Raw genomic sequence first — 16,132 nt, forward strand, 5'->3', positions numbered from 1 at the left:
CAAAATGTCATAAACCCCAGGGCGCCTGGGTGGCTCAGACGGTTAAGAACCTGACTTCAGCTCAGGTCATGATACCGCAGTTTGTGGGTTCGAGCCCCGGTCAGGCTCCGTGCTGACAGCTCAGAGCCTGGAGCCTGCTTCCAATTCTGTGTCTCCCTCTCGCTCTGCCCCTCCCCGCTTGTGCTCTGTCTCTCTCTAAACTTAAAAAGATAAAAATTAAAAAAAAAAAAAAAAAAAGACTATCAATTAAAAAAAAAAATGTCATGAACCCCAGAGCCAGGCGTGGGAATTTAGCAAAGCATGCTGGGAACTGTTATTCCAGGCTCCCCTCAGACCACGTGTGTATTGTCTGGCCAGATCCTACAGCTGATACCAGTCTGGAGTTTTTCTATCTCCAGCTCTTAGCCTCTGTCTTCTCTTCCCGCCCCTGACAGCCCCCTCCTCCGTTTGCTCCTTAAATGGGATTTTTCCTTCCATTTTCCCAGCTCTCTTCTATATTTTGTCCGTCTTTCTGGCAGAATAAATGTGGAATGTCCCTGAACTCCCCATGCGCTCCTCTCCAGAGCCTCCGAGGTCACAGGATCCCTTCCTGCCGCCTGAGCTGGGTGTCCCACACCTTTTCTCCAAAAGGCCGTCTGCATCACTGTGGGCTGCTCGAGTGCCTCTTTGCAGTGTGGTTTGCCTTGTAAGAATTCAGGACAAATTTTTTTCCTTTAAACTCCCCGATGGACTCCCGACAGATTCAGGATAAATTCTCAGCCCTTTGGCTTCATGTTTAATAATAGCCTGCGCTGATCGAGCATTTATTACGTGCCAGACTCCGTGCTAAGCACTGTATGCACGCTGTCCTTTGAATCTTAGACAAGACCCTGATGTAAATATTGCTATCCTCACTTTACAGATGAGGCCCCCGAAACCGCAAGAGGCGAGGTTCCCTGCCCACAGTCACATCAGGAGCAGAGTGGGGCTAGGAGTCAAACACGCTGTCTCCAGAGCACTGTCTGTAACCACCTTCTGATCCAGTCTTACCCCCGTCCTTACCCCGTGGCTTCTCCTTCCTGGGTCCTCACAGGCAGCAACAGTTACCGCCTGCGCTATTCCCTGGGGCCACTAGTCATGCCTCCATGGACACGACGTCTGTACTGTCATCTTCGTCACTCGCTCCTGCTTTATTTTTGCTTCAGATTTCCCCAACTGGACTCCACAGAGCAGGGACCGTGACTGAATTTCTCTCAACAAATCAACTTGCTGATTGATTGCTTTTTAATGTTTTTAATCTTAATTCCGGTATAGTTCACATATGGCAGTGTTCTGTCAGTTTCAGGCATACAGTGTAGGGGTTTAACAATTCTAGGGGCGCCTGGGTGGCTCAGTCGGTTGGGCGGCCGACTACAGCTCAGGTCATGATCTCGTGGTCTGTGAGTTCGAGCCCCGCGTCAGGCTCTGTGCTGACAGCTCGGGGCCTGGAGCCTGCTTCCGATTCTGTGTCTCCCTCTCTCTCTGCCTCTTTCCTGCTTGTTCTCTGTCTCTCTCTCTCTCTCTCTCAAAAATAATAAACATTAAAAAAAAATTCTTGGGGCGCCTGGGTGGCGCAGTCGGTTAAGCATCCGACTTCAGCCAGGTCACGATCTCGCGGTCCGTGAGTTCGAGCCCCGCGTCAGGCTCTGGGCTGACGGCTCGGAGCCTGGAGCCTGTTTCCGATTCTGCGTCTCCCTCTCTCTCTGCCCCTCCCCCGTTCATGCTCTGTCTCTCTCTGTCCCAAAAATAAATAAAAAACGTTGAAAAAAAATTAAAAAAAAAAAAATTCTATGCATCATTCAGTGCCCATCACCTGTTTTCACCTTCCCCCCACCCACCTCCTCTCTGGTAACCACCCGTTTGTTCTCTATAGTTAAGAGTCTGGTTTTGTGTTCATCTCTTTTTTTCTTTGGTTGTCTGTTTTGTTTTGTTTCTTAAATCCCACATGTGAGTGAAATCACGTGGTATTTGTCTTTCTCGGTCTGACTTATTTCACTTAGCATTGTACTTTCTAGATCCATCCATGTGGTTGCAAATGGCAAGATCTCGTTCCTTTCTTACGGTTGAGTAAAAAAGTAATATTCCATTGTATATATACCACATCTTCTGTATCCATTCATCTATTGATGGACACTTGGGTTGGTTCCATAATTTGGCTATTATAAATAAGGCTGCAGTCAACACGGGAGTGCGTATATCTATTTGAGTATTTTTGTTCTCTTTGGGTAAATACCCGGTAGTGAAATTACTGGATCATATGGTAATCCTATCTGTAATTTTTTGAGGACCCTCCATACTGTTTTCCAGAGGCTGCACCAGTTTGCATTCCCACCAACAGTGTGAGAGGGTTCCTTTTTCTCCACATCCTTGCCGACATTTGTTGTTTCGTGTTTTTGATTTTAGCCGTTCTGACAAGTATGAGGTGATAATCTCATTGGAGTTTCGATTTGTATTTCCCTGATGTTGATTGATGTTGAGCATCTTTTCATGTGTCTGTGGGCCATCTGATTGCTTTTATTTTTCAGGAACTTTCTCTGGCCTCCACTAAAATGAGGTTTAGCCATGACTTCTGGGGAAATATTGTATCTTTTTAAAATCTTGCTTGGCTTTAAAATACCTGCAGTGATGAACCTCTGGAGAAGTCCCTGCTTAACTTAAATATCTCAACGACCAAGCAGGTCCTAACCCTAACAAGGACCAGTTCTTGTTGAGAACCATCTCTTGATGAGATTGAATCAAATTGGTGGAGAGTAGGAACAATAACTTTCGGCTCGTAAGACACTTCCCACACTCATTTCATTTAATCTTCGTAATGATCCTATGTAGCAGGTATCATCCGCATTTTACAGACGAGGGAATGATTTCTAGAGGAGACGGGTCCCCGCTGAGAGGGGCAGATCTGGGACTAGACTCTCCTTTGGACTCTGAGCCCTCTCACTGCAGCTCACCGGCCTGAGCTTGGACAGCAGGCTGGCGGGGCCCGTCTGACCTCATTACCACACCATGCTGACCCTGAGATGGAAATAAGCACCGCTTCCTCTCTGTTTTCCGTGGGGGTTAAGGAGGTCCTTTTGCACTCCCAGATTCCCTGCGTGTGAAGGGGCCTGGAAGCCTCTGAGAGTGGAGCCACCTCTCCCGGAAAAGCCATAGCAAAGGCCTTCCCGGGCTCCCTGGAGGCAGTGAGCAGGTGTTGGGGGGGTGTGATGGGATTAAGTATTGCCTGGGATGGGCACAGCTCCATTGTCGATAAGAAAAACCAAAGCGGGGGCGCCTGGGTGGCTCTGTCGGTTAAGCGTCCAACTTTGGCTCAGGTCTTGATCTCACGGTTCGTGAGTTCGAGCCCCGCGTCGGGCTCTGTGCTGACGGCTCGGAGCCTGGAGCCTGCTTCGGCTTCTGTGTCTCCCTCTCTCTCTCTGCCCCTCCCCCGCTCGCGCTTGCTCTCTTTCTTTCTCTCTGTTTCTCTCTCAAAAATAAATAAGCATTAAGAAAAAACCAAGCCATCTTGTGCCCAATAAGTGAGGAGCAGATTGGCTGGTGTCTAGAGAGACTTCCTATGTGCAGGCGGTGGAGGAGACAACAGAAGCGGAGGAGAGGACAGGGGGAGGAGATTGGTTTATTTGTGTCTTGGGCCCTGTACTCATTGCTTCCTGGGCTGGGATCAGTGTATTTGTGTGCTCACCATGGGAAGGACCCCTTCCGGGTTTCTTGTGATGAATTTCTGCCCAGAACCTGGGGGGCCCATGTGGAAAGGATCCCTCCTTCTTCCCACAGGGCCCCAGGGAGTCACCCACGCTAGGGTGCCTGTCCGCACCTACCCCCAGAGCTTCCTTGCGGGTCCATTAATTCTTAGAGCCCTAGGCAGGCACTAGCCTGCCTCAACCCTTCCCCCTTCAGAACTGCGAGGCTGCACCTGCCCCTGGGTGCACAGATAGCAAACATGCCCAGGGGTGTGAATGAAAGAAAACCAAACCTGTCGTGACTTCTTTGTAAGGCTTCCCAGATGAATAAATTTTAAAAGAAAACCAGAGCGAGGGGTTCTTCTTTCCCCACCTGGGGCAGCAGCACAGGAAAGAACCGGCCTCTCTTGTACTCCTTTACTTTGTCCCTTCACAGGTACGCGTCTCTGGGCCTCGTACCCCCGGATCCAGTTTGGTCGTTGTTCTTTGTTGCTGGGTTTTCGTCCACTTTCTCTTGAGTGCTGAACGCTTCGTAGGCTATTTGAGCCATGCCGTCTTGCTCTTCTGAAACCCTTCTTCCCAAAAGAATTCCTGAGCCCAGTTTGCCAATTGGAATGAAGGGATTACATCACATTGCCCATTTGATTTCCGGTTTGAGAATGGGAGGGGGGTCCATTCTTCGACTCTTCCTTGGAAGGAGGAGGAGAAGAGCTGTGTGTAAAGATGTTCAGGCCGTCCCACTCTTATCTCCTTGGGATTCCTGAGCTTGCTGGCAAAGTTTGCTCCGATTCTGCGTGAACTTAGGCTACCTCCCTCCGTTTCCATCTCCACAAGAAAGATGACCTAGGTATTCGTTTTCTTCAGAGTGACGTTAATGTGAAAAAATAAAGAGCGAGCTAGCTTTAAGGGCCTTAGTGAGCCCCTCATTTCGCAGATGAGGAAACAGAAGGGCAAAGAGTTCACACAGCTCCCCTGACTGCTGGGTCAGTGGCCTCCCCGCCCTCAGGCTGCTCAGCTCTTGAAATAACTCATCTGGATATTCCCTTCTGCAGGACAGAGCATGTCTGCCCAGAAACTTAACCCCTTATTCCCACTCCTGCACCATTTGGACCCAAGCATGTTCCCTGGAGAGCTGCTCAAGCCATTCGCCCACAGTAGCCCCAGAGGGCCTCTGCTCCCTCTTGAGAAACTGTCCTGGTCGGACTTGGACCTGCAGGGGCAGGCATAGCCCTCACACTCTGGCCGTGGGGCTTTCTCCTTTTACGGCCCCTTCGTGGTGCAGGGCCCTGGGTGAAAGGCAAGACCCTTCCCCACCTACAGAAACCCGAGGCAGACCTCCCTCTGATGGCTGGTCCCGCCCCCATCACCCCCAAGACGTCCACATGACCCAGCACACGGACGGCCCCGCTGTGAGTGAGGCTGCTTGTGGCTGGGGTCCAGAATCACACTTGATTCTTTTGTGTGATTCAGAAGATTCCCATTTGTAAACTCCTCTGACACTGAGCTGCAATGCCAACCCACCTGGTCGGCCAGCTTGTTCTGCAGGAGGAGAATGAAAGTGACTTGGCAGGTCCCTGCCCAGCCCTTGCAATTCTTCAAGACCAACTGGCAGCGGCCAGACATCCCTGCAAGGAGTGCGAGGGAGCCCACGTCCCAACTAACACCTACTGTGTGGCAGTCAGTATCTTAAGTGACAACAACAATGGCTAACATGTGAGGGAAACCTTGTTATGTGCCAGGCTTTACATGCATGATCTCATTTGGGCTTTATAGCCTGAATAATATAATCAGATGAGACAAGTGCTATAAAAGCTTTATTTTAGGGGCACCTGGGTGGCTCAGTCGGTTAAGCGTCCGACTTCAGCTCAGGTCATGACCTCACGGTCCGTGAGTTCGAGCCCCGCGTCGGGCTCTGGGCTGACAGCTCAGAGCCTGGAGCCTGTTTCAGGTTCTGTGTTTCCCTCTCTCTCTGCCCCTTCCCCGCTCATGCTCTGTCTCTCTCTGTCTCAAAAATAAATAAAAACGTTAAAAAAAATTTTTTTTTTAAAAAGGCTTATTTTACAAGCGGGGAAACTGAGACTCAGCAAAGTTAAGAGTCTTGCCTAAGATCATAGATCTAGTAAGAGGCAGGATGTGGATTTGAACCCAAACCGTCTAATCAGACACTAACTCAGCGTCCCCGTGACCCCACAGGGGCCGTTATTAGCCACATTTTACCGATGAGACTCTGAGCAAACCAGGCAGTTGCCTGAGATTCCACCACCCGTGAATGGTGAAAAACCGGGCCTTTTCAGGCTTCAAATTCTGTACTTGCCTCACCATTCTTGCTTCATGAGTGATGGCAGCTGCCCTGGGTTAGACCGGAATGGCTGGGTGTGGCTTGCTCCTAGAGGCTTCCAGGGGCTGCCAACCTCCTGCAACCGTGGTGCCATCTTGCCAATGCCATTGGGCCCACGGGGCTGGCATCCTGGGACCAGGCTGGGGTCCCTAGCCCCGGGGCAAGTGAAAGGACACCTCATGCAGACAAAGTGCAACCTCAACCTTTAAAAACGTTTTAATTTGATGAGTACTTTTTTCTTAATGTTTTAAATGTTTATCACATTCATAAGGTAAAATCTGTACACGGTAAAATTCACCTATTTTAAATGTACAAATTGATGAGTGTTGACAACTATGTACATTCATGTACTCCCCACCATAAGGTATAAATCACAGCCGAGGGATAGAACATTTCCTTCACTTCGAAAGTTCCCTTGTACCTTTGCAGTCAGTCCCCCGTCCCTACCCTCGGTCCCGGGCAATCAGCGATCTGCTGTCATTTTAGCTTTTGCCTTTTAAAAATATTATGTAAATGGAATCATACTGGTAGTGTTTTGTGTCTGACTTCTTTCATTTGGCATAATGCTTTCAGGATTCACCCATGTTGTTGTACGTACCTCTGGTTTATTCCTTTTTTGCTAAGTAGTATTCTGTAATACAAGTATCACACAGTATTTTTGTTTACCCCCTCACCAGTTGATGGACATTTGGGTTGTTTCTAGATCTGGGCTATTAATAATAAAACTGCTCTAAATATTTACATACGAGTTTTTATGTGGAAATATGTTTTCACTGCTCTTAGGTTAGTGTGTGTGTAACTTGATGGGAAGCTGCTAAAATATTTTTCTGAGTGGCTATCCATTTAGCGTTCCCACCAAATGGGAGGAGCGTTCCGGTTTCTGTGTAGCGTTTCCACCAATGGTAAGAGATTTCCAGTTTCTGTAGCGTTCCCACCAATGGGAAGGGTGTACCAGTTTCCGTGTAGCGTTTCCACCAATGGTAAGAGATTTCCACTTTCCAGGTAGCGTTCCCACCAATGGGAAGAGCGTTCCAGTTTCCGTGTAGCGTTCCCTCCAATGGGAAGGGCGTTCCGGTTTCCGTGTAGCGTTCCCACCAATGGGAAGAGCATTCCAGTTTCCGTGTAGCGTTTCCACCAATGGTAAGAGATTTCCACTTTCCATGTAGCGTTCCCACCAATGGGAAGAGCGTTCCGGTTTCCGTGTAGCGTTCCCTCCAATGGGAAGAGCGTTCCGGTTTCCGTGTAGCGTTTCCACCAATGGGAAGAGATTTCCACTTACCATGTAGCGTTCTCACCAATGGGAAGAGCATTCCAGTTTCCGTGTAGCATTCCCTCCAATGGGAAGGGCGTTCCGGTTTCCATGTAGCATTCCCACCAATGGGAAGAGATTTCCGGTTCCCGTGTAGCGTTCCCACCAATGGGAAGAGCGTTCCGGTTGCTCTGCAGCCTCACCGACATGTAGTCTTGTCGGTTTGGTGCATCTGAGCCATCTTGTGTGCGTGTAGTCGTGTCTCTTTGCAGTTTTAATTTGCATCTACCTAATCACGAATGTGCGTATTAGCCGCTCATAGATCTTTTCTGGTGAAGTGTCTGTTCAAATCCTTTGCCCATTTTTTTTTTTTAATTGGGTCGTTTGTCTTATTACTTAATTCAGCAGTACCTTTTAATCTCAAAATGTGAACTCACAAATGCTTTTCTGCTGGAGGCCGCGTGGTACTGTGGTTAGGACACGGGCTTCTGTAGACCGTGTGCATGTGGATGGCAGGCCCGTCATGGGTAGCTGTGCAGTACTGAGCCAGTTCTGGAGCTGTCTGTTTTCCCATCCGCAAATTGGAGGTGACCACGAAACCCGTGTCCCAGGGATGTTGTGAGACTTGAAGGAGACAATCTTAACACAGCACCCGGCATGGTAAACGCGCGGCACGTTAGCTGCTTTATTATTGCTATTATTAATTCAAAACGAGTTTCTAAAGAGAGACGTTTCAGTGATGGCAGTGGGTGCGGATAAATCACTCCGAGTGTTGACAACGTTGGGTACAACGGGGACCCAGTGGCCCTGTAGTCACTACACGCAGGTCTGCACTCACAAGGGGCTGCTGCCCTGGAATGCTGTCAAGCAGCACCTGGAGGGACCGCTCCCACCAGGCCCCAAGGGAGCCGCTGGCGCGAAGGGCAGAGGAAAAAGGGAGGTGTGGCCATCGACCAGCCTCTGCAGGCTGAAGGCCAAACTCCCCACCCTTCCTGTCTCCCCTTTTCAAGACCAAGGAAGCCAGCAGTTTTGCTCTATAAAACCCAATAGACCTTTCAAGTGAAGCAAATAACTCAGGCAGATGGTTTTCTTTTCTCTTCTTTGAAGGATGTGGCAAGACGAGATGGGAAAGATCATTAAATAAGAGCTTCAGGACCTCCGGCCCCTCCCAGCTGGGTAGGCTTCCAGGGCAGGTGGAGCCTGTCCCGTGTATGGGGCCTCTAGGACGCATCAGAGATCACAGACTCCTGCCGAGAGCAGCCTGGGCAGCAAAGGTGTGGAGGACGGTGGCAGAGGTCAGGGCAGAGCTGTGGGCCTCAGATCCATTGGGGAAGGCGCCATTCTACTTTGGCAGGGGACCCGTGCCTCCCTTTGCCTCAGTCTGCTCCTTGGTGAAACGCGTCCGAAAATATCGACAGGCGAGCACAAAGATTCAACCACTCTAGATAGAGAAATGGACAGATTTTAAGGATGTTTTAGATAGGTCATGTTTGAGGATAGATTGGGTTGTTAAAGCTGGAGACGACAGATGCCAGGGATGGGAATACGAAATTATAATGGATTGCCCAGCTCCGAGCAGAGGTTGGAGGGTCAGACTGCCAAGTATTCGACTGGGCAAGGAAGATCTCATTCCTTGCCCCTTCCTAGCCCTCCAGTTATGATTGCAGTGACCTTGGATGAGTCAATGAGCCTTAATGAAAATATTCAGCTCTGGTATGCCCAGAGCCAACCCTGGCTGACACTTTGTTTCCATTTTCACTCCAAGGTCCTGATCTATATTTATCAAGCTTTCACAATGTCAGCCCAGTGCTGTTGGCTAGTACCGTGGCGTCATTCGTTTCTTCATTCATTCATTTACTGGCATTTCTCAAGCACTTAACGTGGCCCAGGCAATGGGCTAGGGGATGGGGACATGAATAAGACATGGTCCCTGTGCTCGGAGGTTACAGCAGAAGGAGACAGTCTTGCAAAACTGTGGGTATTTGATAAGCTCTCCGAGTTCCAGCCTCCTTTCATTACCGCAAACACCTGTTCTCGGTTCTTGGCCTTTGCGTCAGCTCTCCTTGGAATGCTCTTGGCCACCCCCTCCCCTCCCCACCGCATCTCACTCGCATCCCTTCTGCTTAGTTTTCAGAGCTCAGTTTAAACACCATCGTCAGGTCAGGTCCCCTTGTCACTTGCTCTCCCTGTCCTTTCCCCGGGGATCCTTCTCCTCCCTGGTGAACAATCAACTGGGGTAAGAATAATGATGACCGTGGAACTCATGGCTCCCTCACTAGGCTGTAGCTTCCGTTATGGAAGAACTAGTTTATTGTTCTGTCCTGGCCCGGGGCCTGGAGGGACAGGAAGAACAGATGGATGGATGAATGAATGAATGAATGAATGAACGAGGCCAAGATGTGGTAAAACCACAGGAGGGAGCAGGGAGGGAGCGGAGGGCCCGGCCGTGCACCCTGCCTGCGGTGACCCAACCTGCAGAGCGTCCCCAGGGGCTCCCTGCTAAAAGTCCAGCCCCAGAGGTGGAGGGAGGAGGGGAGGGCAGGGGAGCTGCTGTAACAGGAGAGGCTGCAGCTGACCGGGAGGCAGGCCCAGGTCCTTGGGTGACTCGTTCTAATCTTAGAAGGCATGTCTCCGCTTTCTGCTGCGGCCTGAAGGACAAATGTCCCGGACCCCAGGACACATGCTCACTGCCACGTTCACCCCGGAAGCAGGAACGGCTTCTAATTAGGTTCTCGTGCGGGGCCCCCAGGGGGCTGCGGCTATGACCCCCGGGGGTGGTGGCTCCCTGGGCCCCACCCCGCACCTCAAACTTGAGGGGCTCTCAGTGAAACGGGCCTTGTTACGGCACTAAGCAGTGTGAGACAGGGCCCTTCTGAACTCACTGGAGAGCCACGGATAGTAGGTTGATTTGTCGGCCTCGGTGGGGGAAAACCCACCAGAAGAGCCCTGCCGGCTATGCGGAGTCAGTTCTTTTAAACACTCCCTTTTGGCCTACAAATTATAAACAAAAACAAGAAGCCGAGCTGTTCAGAGGCCGCCCGACAGGCAAGGCTGGGGGGGGGCTGCCGCTCCTCTGCACCTCAGCTCACCTTGTAGCAGGAGCCAGGTTTCTTTTTTTTTTTTCAACGTTTTTTTTTTAATTTATTTTTGGGACAGAGAGAGACAGAGCATGAACGGGGGAGGGGCAGAGAGAGAGGGAGACACAGAATCGGAAACAGGCTCCAGGCTCCGAGCCATCGGCCCAGAGCCTGACGCGGGGCTCGAACTCACGGACCGCGAGATCGTGACCTGGCTGAAGTCGGACGCTTAACCGACTGCGCCACCCAGGCGCCCCAGCAGGAGCCAGGTTTCAAACCGAGGGTGCAGACTCCAGAAATCCCCGGCAGGCACTTGGGGGGGGTGGGCGGTGCGGGGGCTGACCCCTGACCCTCCTGAGAGCCCTCCGCTCCTGGGGCTGGCCCTGCCTCTCACCACCCAGCTCTTCTCCCCGGGCTCCCCTCTCTGGAAAGGGAGCCCCTGTCTGCCAGAGACGTGGGCAGGATCCTGACTTCTCCCCGCACCACCTGGACAGGCACCCATCCTGGTTGGGAATCCTTTCTCCCAAAGTGCTTTTGAGTCCTGTCCCTTGCCAGTCTGGGAAGATTCCCTAGTCTGGCAGCCCAGACTAGGCTTTACGGCTGTAAAGCCATCCTTAAGACAGCCACTGAATCCCAGATGGACGTTTTGCTCACGGTCTCCTCTGAGCCCGGGTCTCTGCCCCTGCGGAGTCCTGGTCCTCACTCTTCTGCAAGGCCGGCAGCCCTAAGCGCCCCATCGGCCCGCTCACCCACAAACCCCTGGAGTCTGGCCGAGGGCCTGCCGTGTGGTAAGGGCTCGTTTACATCTTCTGAGCGGGCGAACCCACAAACTCTGCGGCCTGACGCTATTCCTTTACCCACGAAAGGTGGGCCGTAGACGCTTGGGATTCTCACCCCTCAAGAAAACACAATAGGGGCGCGTGGGTGGTTCAGTGGGTTAGGTGTCCGACTTCGGCTCAGGTCATGATCTCGTGGTTCGTGAGTTCGAGCCCCGCATTGGGCTGCGTGCTGACAGCTCAGAGCCCGGAGCCTGCTTCGGATTCTGTGTTTCCCTCTCTCTCTGCTCCTCCCTCTGCCCCTCCCTCCCTCACATGCTGTCTCTCTGTGTCTCTCAAAGATGAATAAAGGTGAGAAAGGAAGGAAGGAAGGAAGGAAGGAAGGAAGGAAGGAAGGAAGGAAGGAAGGAAGGAAGGAAGGAAGCAAAAATAAAAGGCTGCTGCTTGCACTAATAGCCTTTACTCAAGGTGCAGATTGCAGGAGGGGCCAGATAACGCTAGACATCTAACAGCTGTACATCTGAGATTGCAGACTCCCGACCTTCAAGACCCTTGGGCCCCCTGTCACCAGACTCGCTTTCATCCTGGCCACTGCCCCCAGCCATTGTCCCTCAACATTTGTCAGGATCTCGGCCCCTTTCCTGCCCCTTCCACTGTTCCCCGCACTCAGTCTCCCCGAACGCACCTCCTGGCCGCCCTGGCAGATCCAGACCTGGCCAGAAGCCCCGTGGGCAGCAGTGGCTTGTCAACATGCTCATTGTTCACCTTTTATGACAATGGCAACAGCTTCCAAACTGGGCTCCTGTCCCCAGCCATTTCTCAGCCACAGGGATCATCGAAGTGAATCCAGTGGTTTTGCTTAAAACCCTCCCGTGACTTTGCCTGGCCCTTAGAACCGGGTCCCAGCTCAGAGGGATGGTGTCCTCAGTTCACAGCATCCTCAACTGAGAGTCACCTCCTCCCTCCTCTTTCCTCCCCCTCTTCCTCTTCTTCCTCCCCCTGCCCCTCATCCCCCTCCTCCTCTCAGGGGGGGGGGGGTGGTCTCCTGTGATCACGCCCCAGAAGCAGTGCCCGGCGCCCCCTTTTCGGGCTAACCCTTCAGAGCGTTAGCACCACTCACATACAATACATCCACTCGTTCATTTGTTCACTGCCGGTCCCTCCCCCCCAAACGTGGGTTCCAGGGAGAGCAGGTGTGTCGTTTTCAGCACTGTGATCCCACAGCCCAGACACATGGCCAGCGGGTGCTCAGCAAGAACTTGCCGGCTCGCGCTCTTTTCCCACAGCCAGTGTAACAAAGTTCGTGGCTTCAACAATTCAAGTCTGTTGCTTTGCGGTTCTGGCGCTCACGAGTCCGGAATGGGTCTCTTCTGTGTCACTTCTGGAGGCTCTAGGGGAGAAACCCCCTCCTTTTCCAGCTCTGAGGCTGCCTGCCCGGCTCAGCTGTCGCCCTCCTCGTCTTCAGGGCCTGGGGTGGTGGGTTACGCCCTCCTTACAGCCTCACTCCGGCTAGCAGCCCCCTTTCACCCGGCTCTGCCACATCTAGGAATGCTCGTCACTGCACTGGGACCACCCAGCTAATTCAGGACAGTCTCCCTATGTTAAGGGCAGCTGATCGGCAACCTTCATTCCACCTGCTCCCTTCATTCCCCTTGGCCACGGAACCTACCATAGCCACACGTTCCAGGGATTGGGATGTGGGCGTCTTTGGGGCCCATTTCTGCCTACCATGCAGATCCATCACACGTTAGATACGTTTTAACCCATCTCTGTTCCCCAGCAGCCCATAGACTCTGGGGTGCAGACAGTACCCATCCTGGCCATCTCTGCTTCCTCTCCTCCTTGAGTCCTCCGAGCCTCACGACTCTCCCGCGAGGAAGGTGAGGCGGGCTTTATTCTCCCCGCACAGAAGAGGAGGCTGAGGCTTCAGGAGCTCAAGTGACACAAGAAAGGGACCGATCCGAGATGATGCTCGGGACCTACCTGGTGTCCCTAACCAGCAAGCCTCGGAGAGCTCCCCATGTTAGGTGGTAACAAGCTATAATCACACCAGAAGGAGGAAAAGCGAAGGAGGAGGCGAGGGGGACGGAAACACACTTCCCTTTCCACCAGCACCGCCTTCACAGAGCGGCAGCTGCCCAAGGGCCAGAAGGGATGGAAATACATGTTGTTGTACCACCTGCTTCCAGAGGGACGCTTCCAAACAGCAAATCCTATAGCTCCCCGTGAGAATGTGTTATGAGCTCACCCTAGCCTCGGGAAGAAAGTCCACACCCCATAGCTCAGCCTCAGTTCCGCGGCTGGCATCGTTCACGTCCCACGTGCCGAGGTTCGAGCCTAGCACAGAGGAAGCTCGGGGTAAGCGTTGGCTCTGGTGGCCATCATCTCATGCCCTCCTCATCCCAGCACAGCGAGACGGGGATTACCACCCTGATTGTACAGGTGACGAAACCGAGACTCAGAGAAATCAAGATTTGCCCAGGGTAAATACAGCTAACAGGGAGACGCCAGGGCCTGACTTAAATTGTGGAGATGCCTCAACCCTGGGCAAGCCACAGCTTTCCGTTTCTCTACCTCTTTTCTATCCCCCCTTCTGCTTAGCCCACGTTGAGCCAATTAAAGTCTCCCCAAGACAGAGTAGTCTTCCACGCTTTGACACTTTGCACCTGCCAGTGGGTCCCCTGTGCCTGACGAGGCCTCTTCCCTCTCCCCCCACCCGCCGTCCCCCCGTCCCTCCGTCCCTCCCGGCCTTCCAGACTGCTTAAGCGTCACTTCCTCGGCGAAGCTTTCCCTGAGTCACCCACGTGGCTTAAGTCCCCTTCTCCTGAGCTTCTATCGCAGTGACACACGTTTCCCAATTGCAGCCACGGTCTTTCTGCATTATGGTAGTTTTCTTATTCTGTTTTTCAGCTGGACGAGAAGCTCCTTGAGCGCCAGGACCACGAGCTTTCGTCTTTATATCCCCACACTGAGGCAGTGTTGGGCACATGATAGATGGTCAATAAATATTCACGGAGTGGATAAATAAATGAGGGACCGTGGACTGAGTGCCCCCTAAGTGTCAGGCTCTTTGCTGGGTGTTTGGCTTCAAACTCATTCCGTCGTCCTTACAAACCTATAAGGTACCTGACTACATAATCAGCCCCTCCAGCAGCAAGTTGGGAGAGACTCCTTAGATAGGTCTGCAGCCGTAAGGCATGCTGGGAGCCTGGGAAAGCCCGAGCCTGTGGGTAGAGGAGGCCGACCATGAAGGCAGGGAAGTCAGGAACGTGGAAACAGAGCTGCTTTCTCTCCATTGGCCTCTCCCACTCCCAAACCGACAGGCTTTATTGAGAGCGAATTTGCGTGTCACACAATTCACCCATTTAAAGGGTGAAATTCCACGGTTTTTAGTATGTTCACAGAGTCGTGCAACAATCACCACGGTCAGTTTTGTAACATTTTCATCACCTCCCAAAGAAGAGGCCCCTTGGCACGCACCCCCTCCCCCCTTGTCTACCCCTCCCCTCCAGCCCTCGGCAACCACTGCTCACCACTAGGAATCTATTCTCTTGTCTCCAAAGATTTGCTTCCTCTGGACTTTCTGTATAAGTGGAGTCATGCAACACGTGGTATTTGGTGACCGGCTTCCTTCACGGAGCGAGCGGCACGTCTCCAACGTTCATCTGATGCTCTGATCCAGCTGCTTTGATTTGACAGTGCTTTGGACAGCTGGGACCTACGTCATGACCCTAAAAGCCATCCTATTAAGCTTAGTTTCGCTTACTGTTTTTAATCGCGCGTTCCTGTGCACGCCAGTTGCTCGGCGATGGTTTGAACAGCCAGTGATGGAGTGTTAGGAGACTGCCCGGGTAATAAGACAGCCCATCCTTGAGCTGAGAATGGCAGGAAGCAGCGGGAGCCCAGGTTAGCCAGCTGGGGCTCCCCCTGAGGCTTCCGTGACCCAGAGGGAATGGAAGGGCAAGAGTAGATTCGACAAGACCCTGGACATCCCTTGGCACATTTAGGGGAGCCGCTAGCCCCACAGCCAGCGTTCAGTAACAGCTAACAGTTCTGGAACACTTAACTTCATTCCGTGCCCCATTCTAAGCATTTTACATGCATGAACTCATCAACTCCCTCCAGTGACCATGTATCATAGGTGCTACCCTCATCATCCCCCATTTTACAGATAGAAACTGAGGCACAAAAAGAAGCTGAGGCACACAAAGGCTTCAGGTAGCTTGTCCGAGGCCACAGAACTAGTGAATGCAGAGCCAGGATTTGAACCCAGGCAGTCTGGCTCAAATCTGAGCTGTGTGCTCTACTGCCCCACAGAGAGCACGATAACATAGTCAGCTGTGCACGCTTCCTGGAATAGACCAGGCTAATTCTAAATCTCGTGGGGACTCTGGGGCTATCAGCCACTTGCTGGTGTGTATGAGAAAACGACGGTGCAGCCTCCGGAAGACAGGGCACGTGTTGCACATTGGGTTGGAGCAAAGGCTGACGGGTGTTAGCAACTCTGTTTACAAATGAGGAAACTCAGGGTCAGAAAGGCCCGCATCCAACACACGTCAGAGCCAAGACTAGAACCCAGGTCTGACTCTGAATTAGTTGCTCTTTCCACTTCTATCAAATTGTCCTTGTGCACTGCCAACCGCATCAGACTCAAAAGAAATGTTTTCCTTATGCTTGTCCGATAGTTAATGGGTCTTTATAAAGAAATTTAACATACCGTATCTCCCAAATTACATTTTTTAAGGTCCTGTCTCTATAATGGCACTAGAACGAGCATCTCTGTCCCTCTTCTCTGTTGTCCCTGCTGTTACCTGGGACGCGCCTAGACCCTAGCCCTGCCTGCACCACTGCCACTAAGCCCGCCTGGGTGAGCCACCAGGCACCTGGGGCTGTGGGCTACACTGCTTCCGAGACCACGAGAGCAGTCGGCACGGTGTCCTGCCCATCGAGGGCTGCTGAACTCTGTCTATGCTGCTGGGCCACAGCACCGCATCCTG

General features: G+C 52.2%; 1 protein-coding gene and 1 long non-coding RNA gene across 5 annotated transcripts in view; both read left to right on the top strand.

Annotated features, from left to right (window-relative positions):
- The window catches only part of RCSD1 (RCSD domain containing 1), a 74,075-nt gene that overhangs the window by 30,036 nt on the left and 27,907 nt on the right, over positions 1 to 16,132 (top strand). The gene's annotated exons all lie outside the window — the stretch shown is intronic.
- Positions 3,470 to 11,518, top strand: LOC131496230 (uncharacterized). Its single transcript, XR_009254387.1, has 2 exons — positions 3,470 to 10,388; positions 10,629 to 11,518. It is a non-coding gene; the product is annotated as an uncharacterized LOC131496230 (long non-coding RNA).

Source organism: Neofelis nebulosa, chromosome 15, assembly GCF_028018385.1.
Source record: "Neofelis nebulosa isolate mNeoNeb1 chromosome 15, mNeoNeb1.pri, whole genome shotgun sequence".
In the NCBI taxonomy this organism is placed as follows: domain Eukaryota; kingdom Metazoa; phylum Chordata; class Mammalia; order Carnivora; family Felidae; genus Neofelis; species Neofelis nebulosa.